Genomic DNA, 7,283 nt, shown 5'->3' with positions numbered 1-7,283 from the left:
GGAGAGCGACATGGTGAGAGGATGGAGAAAGACAGGGCGGGAGGGTGGAGAGAGACAGGGAGAGAGAGGGTGGAGAGAGTCATGGAGAGAGACAGTGAGACAGGATATTGTTTACAAAAATGTACAAAAACACTAAAAATGACAGGGAGAGAGGGGGTAGAGAGAGACAGGGAGAGAGACAGGGAGAGAGGTGGTAGAGAGAGACAGGGAGAGAGACAGGGAGAGAGACATGGAGAGAGACATGGAGAGAGACAGGGAGAGAGACAGGGAGAGAGGTGGTAGAGAGAGACAGGGAGAGAGACAGGGAGAGAGGTGGTAGAGAGAGACAGGGAGAGAGACAGGGAGAGAGACAGGGAGAGAGACATGGAGAGAGACAGGGAGAGAGGGTGGAGAGAGACAGCGAGAGAGAGGGTGGAGAGAGACAGGGAGAGAGGGTGGAGAGAGACAGGGAGAGAGAGGGTGGAGAGAGACAGGGAGAGAGAGGGTAGAGAGAGACAGGGAGAGAGGGGGTAGAGAGAGACAGCGAGAGAGGATGGAGAGAGACAGGGAGAGAGAGGGTGGAGAGAGACAGGGAGAGAGACAGGGAGAGAGGTGGTAGAGAGAGACAGGGAGAGAGACAGGGAGAGAGACATGGAGAGAGACATGGAGAGAGACAGGGAGAGAGGGGGTAGAGAGAGACAGGAAGAGAGGGGGTAGAGAGAGACAGGGAGAGAGGGGGTAGAGAGAGACAGGGAGAGAGACAGGGAGAGAGGGGGTAGAGAGAGACAGGGAGAGAGACAGGGAGAGAGACAGGGAGAGAGACATGGAGAGAGACAGGGAGAGAGGGTGGAGAGAGACAGCGAGAGAGAGGGTGGAGAGAGACAGGGAGAGAGGGTGGAGAGAGACAGGGAGAGAGAGGGTGGAGAGAGACAGGGAGAGAGAGGGTAGAGAGAGACAGGGAGAGAGGGGGTAGAGAGAGACAGCGAGAGAGGATGGAGAGAGACAGGGAGAGAGGGAGAGAGACAGGGAGAGAGACATGAGGAGAGACAGGGAGAGAGGGGGTAGAGAGAGACAGCGAGAGAGAGGGTTGAGAGAGACAGGGAGAGAGGGTGGAGAGAGACAGGGAGAGAGGATGGAGAGAGACAGGGAGAGAGGGGTGGAGAGAGACAGGGAGAGAGGGGGTGGAGAGAGACAGGGAGAGAGAGAGGGTGGAGAGAGACAGGGAGAGAGAGGGTGGAGAGAGACAGGGAGGGAAGGGGTGGAGAGAGACAGGGAGAGAGAGAGGGTGGAGAGAGACAGGGAGAGAGAGGGTGGAGAGAGACAGGGAGGGAGGGGGTGGAGAGAGACAGGGAGGGAGGGGGTGGAGAGAGACAGGGAGGGAGGGGGTGGAGAGAGACAGGGAGGGAGGGGGTGGAGAGAGACAGGGAGGGAGGGGGTGGAGAGAGACAGGGAGGGAGGGGGTGGAGAGAGACAGGGAGAGAGGGAGAAAGAGGAATATGTTCCACTATAACAGGCTCACAGTGTACAGATACCCGACAGGCTTTAAGACACAGAGATGGTGCTCTGATAAGGTAGCACAGCTGAGAAAGGCAAAAGGAGAGAGAGAGAGAGAGAGAGAGAGAGAGAGAGAGAGAGAGGGGGGGGGGCGTGTAGGAGGCAGAGAGAGAGAGGCAGAGTGCTGTTTCTTCTGCTGTACTGTAGTTTGAAAGTCACAGAAATAGCTGAGTCTTGCAGGAGACAGCTTGAAGTGCTTTGGTGGTATAAATACCTTGCTTTAAATGGATTAAAGAAACGCTCTGTCGCCTGTCACCACCACACACGGGGGAGGAAGAGCTGGAGAAGACAGGAGGAAGAACATACTGGAACTGACTGAAGGAAGAGGAAGAGGAAGAGGAAGGAGCTGCTGAGGTATCTAGTCTGTATATCGGACAGTGGTTGGTACGTCTGCGTGGAAAACATCAACTCTACTGTTCTCTATGACCGGCTGCTCTGAACCCTGGGTAAGGGAATCCACTCGGACTCGCTCGCTTCAGAACCTTTACACATATCTTTACGCTGACACACGCGCGCGCGCACACGCACACACACGCGCACACACACACACACACACACACACACACACACACACACACACACACACACACACACACACACACACACACACACACACACACACACACACACACACACACAAACACACACACACACACACACACACACACACAGACACAGTCTGCTGAGTGGCTGTTTACGCTGAAGTGTGTGACTGAGACACGGGACTCTTTCTCTCCTCCGCTGTCCTTTATCTTCTCTTTATCTTCTCCTCAGCTCTCCTTTATCTTCTCCTCCGCTCTCCTTTATCCTCCGCTCTCCTCTGTCTCCGCTGCGGACCAGATGGACAGATGAGAAGGAGACAGTGAAGGACAGCAGTGGCTCAGAGAGGTGAGAGATTGTTCCGTCACAGACCTGAGATACCTGCTGTACTCTGGCAGCCGATATGTACCGTTTTGACATTCAGAGTTTTAAGAGGGTATGTTGTTTGTGGTGGTGTATTTCTGTACTGTTTGACTACACAGCCATTAAAGCACACAGGGTCCTTTACGGGGATATCTGAGTTGACACTAAGTTGGAAATCATTACAGAAATGTATGATATATATACGGAGATCTCTTTGCTGTGTTTGTGTTCGTTTGTGTTCCATACAGCATCACGTTCTGTTGTTTGTGTTCCGTACAGCATCACGTTCTGTTGTTTGTGTTCCGTACAGCAACACGTTCTGTTGTTTGTGTTCCGTACAGCATCACGTTCCGTTGTTTGTGTTCCGTACAGCATCACGTTCTGTTGTTTGTGTTCCGTACAGCATCACGTTCTGTTGTTTGTGTTCCGTACAGCATCACGTTCTGTTGTTTGTGTTCCATACAGCATCACGTTCTGTTGTTTGTGTTCCATACAGCATCACGTTCTGTTGTTTGTGTTCCGTACAGCATCACGTTCTGTTGTTTGTGTTCCGTACAGCATCACGTTCTGTTGTTTGTGTTCCGTACAGCGACACGTTCTGTTGTTTGTGTTCCGTACAGCATCACGTTCTGTTGTTTGTGTTCCGTACAGCAACACGTTCTGTTGTTTGTGTTCCATACAGCATCACGTTCTGTTGTTTGTGTTCCGTACAGCATCACGTTCTGTTGTTTGTGTTCCGTACAGCAACACGTTCTGTTGTTTGTGTTCCGTACAGCAACACGTTCTGTTGTTTGTGTTCCATACAGCAACACGTTCTGTTGTTTGTGTTCCGTACAGCAACACGTTCTGTTGTTTGTGTTCCATACAGCAACACGTTCTGTTGTTTGTGTTCCATACAGCAACACGTTCTGTTGTTTGTGTTCCGTACAGCATCACGTTCTGTTGTTTGTGTTCCGTACAGCATCACGTTCTGTTGTTTGTGTTCCGTACAGCATCACGTTCTGTTGTTTGTGTTCCGTACAGCGACACGTTCTGTTGTTTGTGTTCCATACAGCAACACGTTCTGTTGTTTGTGTTCCATACAGCATCACGTTCTGTTGTTTGTGTTCCGTACAGCAACACGTTCTGTTGTTTGTGTTCCGTACAGCAACACGTTCTGTTGTTTGTGTTCCATACAGCATCACGTTCTGTTGTTTGTGTTCCATACAGCATCACGTTCTGTTGTTTGTGTTCCGTACAGCATCACGTTCTGTTGTTTGTGTTCCGTACAGCAACACGTTCTGTTGTTTGTGTTCCGTACAGCATCACGTTCTGTTGTTTGTGTTCCGTACAGCAACATGTTCTGTTGTTTGTGTTCCGTACAGCATCACGTTCTGTTGTTTGTGTTCCGTACAGCGACACGTTCTGTTGTTTGTGTTCCGTACAGCAACACGTTCTGTTGTTTGTGTTCCGTACAGCAACACGTTCTGTTGTTTGTGTTCCGTACAGCAACACGTTCTGTTGTTTGTGTTCCGTACAGCGACACGTTCTGTTGTTTGTGTTCCGTACAGCGACACGTTCTGTTGTTTGTGTTCCGTACAGCAACACGTTCTGTTGTTTGTGTTCCGTACAGCATCACGTTCTGTTGTTTGTGTTCCGTACAGCAACACGTTCTGTTGTTTGTGTTCCGTACAGCATCACGTTCTGTTGTTTGTGTTCCGTACAGCAACACGTTCTGTTGTTTGTGTTCCATACAGCAACACGTTCTGTTGTTTGTGTTCCATACAGCAACACGTTCTGTTGTTTGTGTTCCGTACAGCATCACGTTCTGTTGTTTGTGTTCCGTACAGCATCACGTTCTGTTGTTTGTGTTCCGTACAGCATCACGTTCTGTTGTTTGTGTTCCATACAGCATCACGTTCTGTTGTTTGTGTTCCGTACAGCATCACGTTCTGTTGTTTGTGTTCCGTACAGCATCACGTTCTGTTGTTTGTGTTCCATACAGCATCACGTTCTGTTGTTTGTGTTCCGTACAGCATCACGTTCTGTTGTTTGTGTTCCGTACAGCATCACGTTCTGTTGTTTGTGTTCCGTACAGCATCACGTTCTGTTGTTTGTGTTCCGTACAGCGACACGTTCTGTTGTTTGTGTTCCGTACAGCATCACGTTCTGTTGTTTGTGTTCCGTACAGCGACACGTTCTGTTGTTTGTGTTCCGTACAGCAACACGTTCTGTTGTTTGTGTTCCGTACAGCAACACGTTCTGTTGTTTGTGTTCCATACAGCAACACGTTCTGTTGTTTGTGTTCCGTACAGCAACACGTTCTGTTGTTTGTGTTCCATACAGCAACACGTTCTGTTGTTTGTGTTCCGTACAGCATCACGTTCTGTTGTTTGTGTTCCGTACAGCATCACGTTCTGTTGTTTGTGTTCCATACAGCAACACGTTCTGTTGTTTGTGTTCCGTACAGCAACACGTTCTGTTGTTTGTGTTCCATACAGCATCACGTTCTGTTGTTTGTGTTCCGTACAGCAACACGTTCTGTTGTTTGTGTTCCATACAGCAACACGTTCTGTTGTTTGTGTTCCATACAGCAACACGTTCTGTTGTTTGTGTTCCATACAGCAACACGTTCTGTTGTTTGTGTTCCATACAGCATCACGTTCTGTTGTTTGTGTTCCGTACAGCAACACGTTCTGTTGTTTGTGTTCCATACAGCAACACGTTCTGTTGTTTGTGTTCCATACAGCAACACGTTCTGTTGTTTGTGTTCCATACAGCAACACGTTCTGTTGTTTGTGTTCCGTACAGCAACACGTTCTGTTGTTTGTGTTCCGTACAGCAACACGTTCTGTTGTTTGTGTTCCGTACAGCATCACGTTCTGTTGTTTGTGTTCCGTACAGCAACACGTTCTGTTGTTTGTGTTCCGTACAGCATCACGTTCTGTTGTTTGTGTTCCGTACAGCAACACGTTCTGTTGTTTGTGTTCCGTACAGCATCACGTTCTGTTGTTTGTGTTCCATACAGCATCACGTTCTGTTGTTTGTGTTCCATACAGCATCACGTTCTGTTGTTTGTGTTCCATACAGCCACACGTTCTGTTGTTTGTGTTCCGTACAGCATCACGTTCTGTTGTTTGTGTTCCATACAGCATCACGTTCTGTTGTTTGTGTTCCATACAGCCACACGTTCTGTTGTTTGTGTTCCGTACAGCATCACGTTCTGTTGTTTGTGTTCCATACAGCCACACGTTCTGTTGTTTGTGTTCCATACAGCATCACGTTCTGTTGTTTGTGTTCCATACAGCCACACGTTCTGTTGTTTGTGTTCCATACAGCATCACGTTCTGTTGTTTGTGTTCCGTACAGCAACACGTTCTGTTGTTTGTGTTCCGTCCAGCAACACGTTCTGTTGTTTGTGTTCCGTACAGCAACACGTTCTGTTGTTTGTGTTCCGTACAGCAACACGTTCTGTTGTTTGTGTTCCGTACAGCAACACGTTCTGTTGTTTGTGTTCCGTACAGCGACACGTTCTGTTGTTTGTGTTCCGTACAGCAACACGTTCTGTTGTTTGTGTTCCGTACAGCAACACGTTCTGTTGTTTGTGTTCCATACAGCGACACGTTCTGTTGTTTGTGTTCCGTACAGCAACACGTTCTGTTGTTTGTGTTCCGTACAGCGACACGTTCTGTTGTTTGTGTTCCGTACAGCAACACGTTCTGTTGTTTGTGTTCCGTACAGCAACACGTTCTGTTGTTTGTGTTCCGTACAGCAACACGTTCTGTTGTTTGTGTTCCATACAGCGACACGTTCTGTTGTTTGTGTTCCGTACAGCATCACGTTCTGTTGTTTGTGTTCCATACAGCATCACTTTCTGTTGTTTGTGTTCCGTACAGCATCACGTTCTGTTGTTTGTGTTCCGTACAGCATCACGTTCTGTTGTTTGTGTTCCGTACAGCATCACGTTCTGTTGTTTGTGTTCCGTACAGCAACACGTTCTGTTGTTTGTGTTCCGTACAGCAACACGTTCTGTTGTTAGTGTTCCGTACAGCATCACGTTCTGTTGTTTGTGTTCCGTACAGCAACACGTTCTGTTGTTTGTGTTCCGTACATCATCACGTTCTGTTGTTTGTGTTCCGTACAGCAACACGTTCTGTTGTTTGTGTTCCGTACAGCATCACGTTCTGTTGTTTGTGTTCCATACAGCCACACGTTCTGTTGTTTGTGTTCCGTACAGCATCACGTTCTGTTGTTTGTGTTCCGTACAGCATCACGTTCTGTTGTTTGTGTTCCGTATAGCATCACGTTCTGTTGTTTGTGTTCCGTACAGCAACACGTTCTGTTGTTTGTGTTCCATACAGCAACACGTTCTGTTGTTTGTGTTCCGTACAGCAACACGTTCTGTTGTTTGTGTTCCGTACAGCATCACGTTCTGTTGTTTGTGTTCCGTACAGCATCACGTTCTGTTGTTTGTGTTCCGTACAGCATCACGTTCTGTTGTTTGTGTTCCATACAGCAACACGTTCTGTTGTTTGTGTTCCGTACAGCAACACGTTCTGTTGTTTGTGTTCCGTACAGCATCACGTTCTGTTGTTTGTGTTCCGTACAGCATCACGTTCTGTTGTTTGTGTTCCGTACAGCAACACGTTCTGTTGTTTGTGTTCCGTACAGCAACACGTTCTGTTGTTTGTGTTCCATACAGCAACACGTTCTGTTGTTTGTGTTCCGTACAGCAACACGTTCTGTTGTTTGTGTTCCGTACAGCAACACGTTCTGTTGTTTGTGTTCCGTACAGCATCACGTTCTGTTGTTTGTGTTCCGTACAGCAACACGTTCTGTTGTTTGTGTTCCATACAGCAACACGTTCT

General features: G+C 48.0%; 1 protein-coding gene across 1 annotated transcript in view; it reads left to right on the top strand.

The window, feature by feature from the left end:
- The first annotated feature begins 1,609 nt into the window (after positions 1-1,609).
- Positions 1,610-7,283, top strand: part of tmem91 (transmembrane protein 91) — a 48,142-nt gene continuing 42,468 nt past the window's right edge. The window contains exons 1-2 of the mRNA XM_055895171.1: positions 1,610-1,979; positions 2,308-2,421. The gene's annotated coding sequence lies outside the window, so the exon portion shown is untranslated. The remainder of the gene's footprint in view (positions 1,980-2,307; positions 2,422-7,283) is intronic.

This window comes from Salvelinus fontinalis, chromosome 33 (genome assembly GCF_029448725.1).
Source record: "Salvelinus fontinalis isolate EN_2023a chromosome 33, ASM2944872v1, whole genome shotgun sequence".
In the NCBI taxonomy this organism is placed as follows: domain Eukaryota; kingdom Metazoa; phylum Chordata; class Actinopteri; order Salmoniformes; family Salmonidae; genus Salvelinus; species Salvelinus fontinalis.
This window is presented reverse-complemented; position numbering and strand designations above follow the sequence as displayed.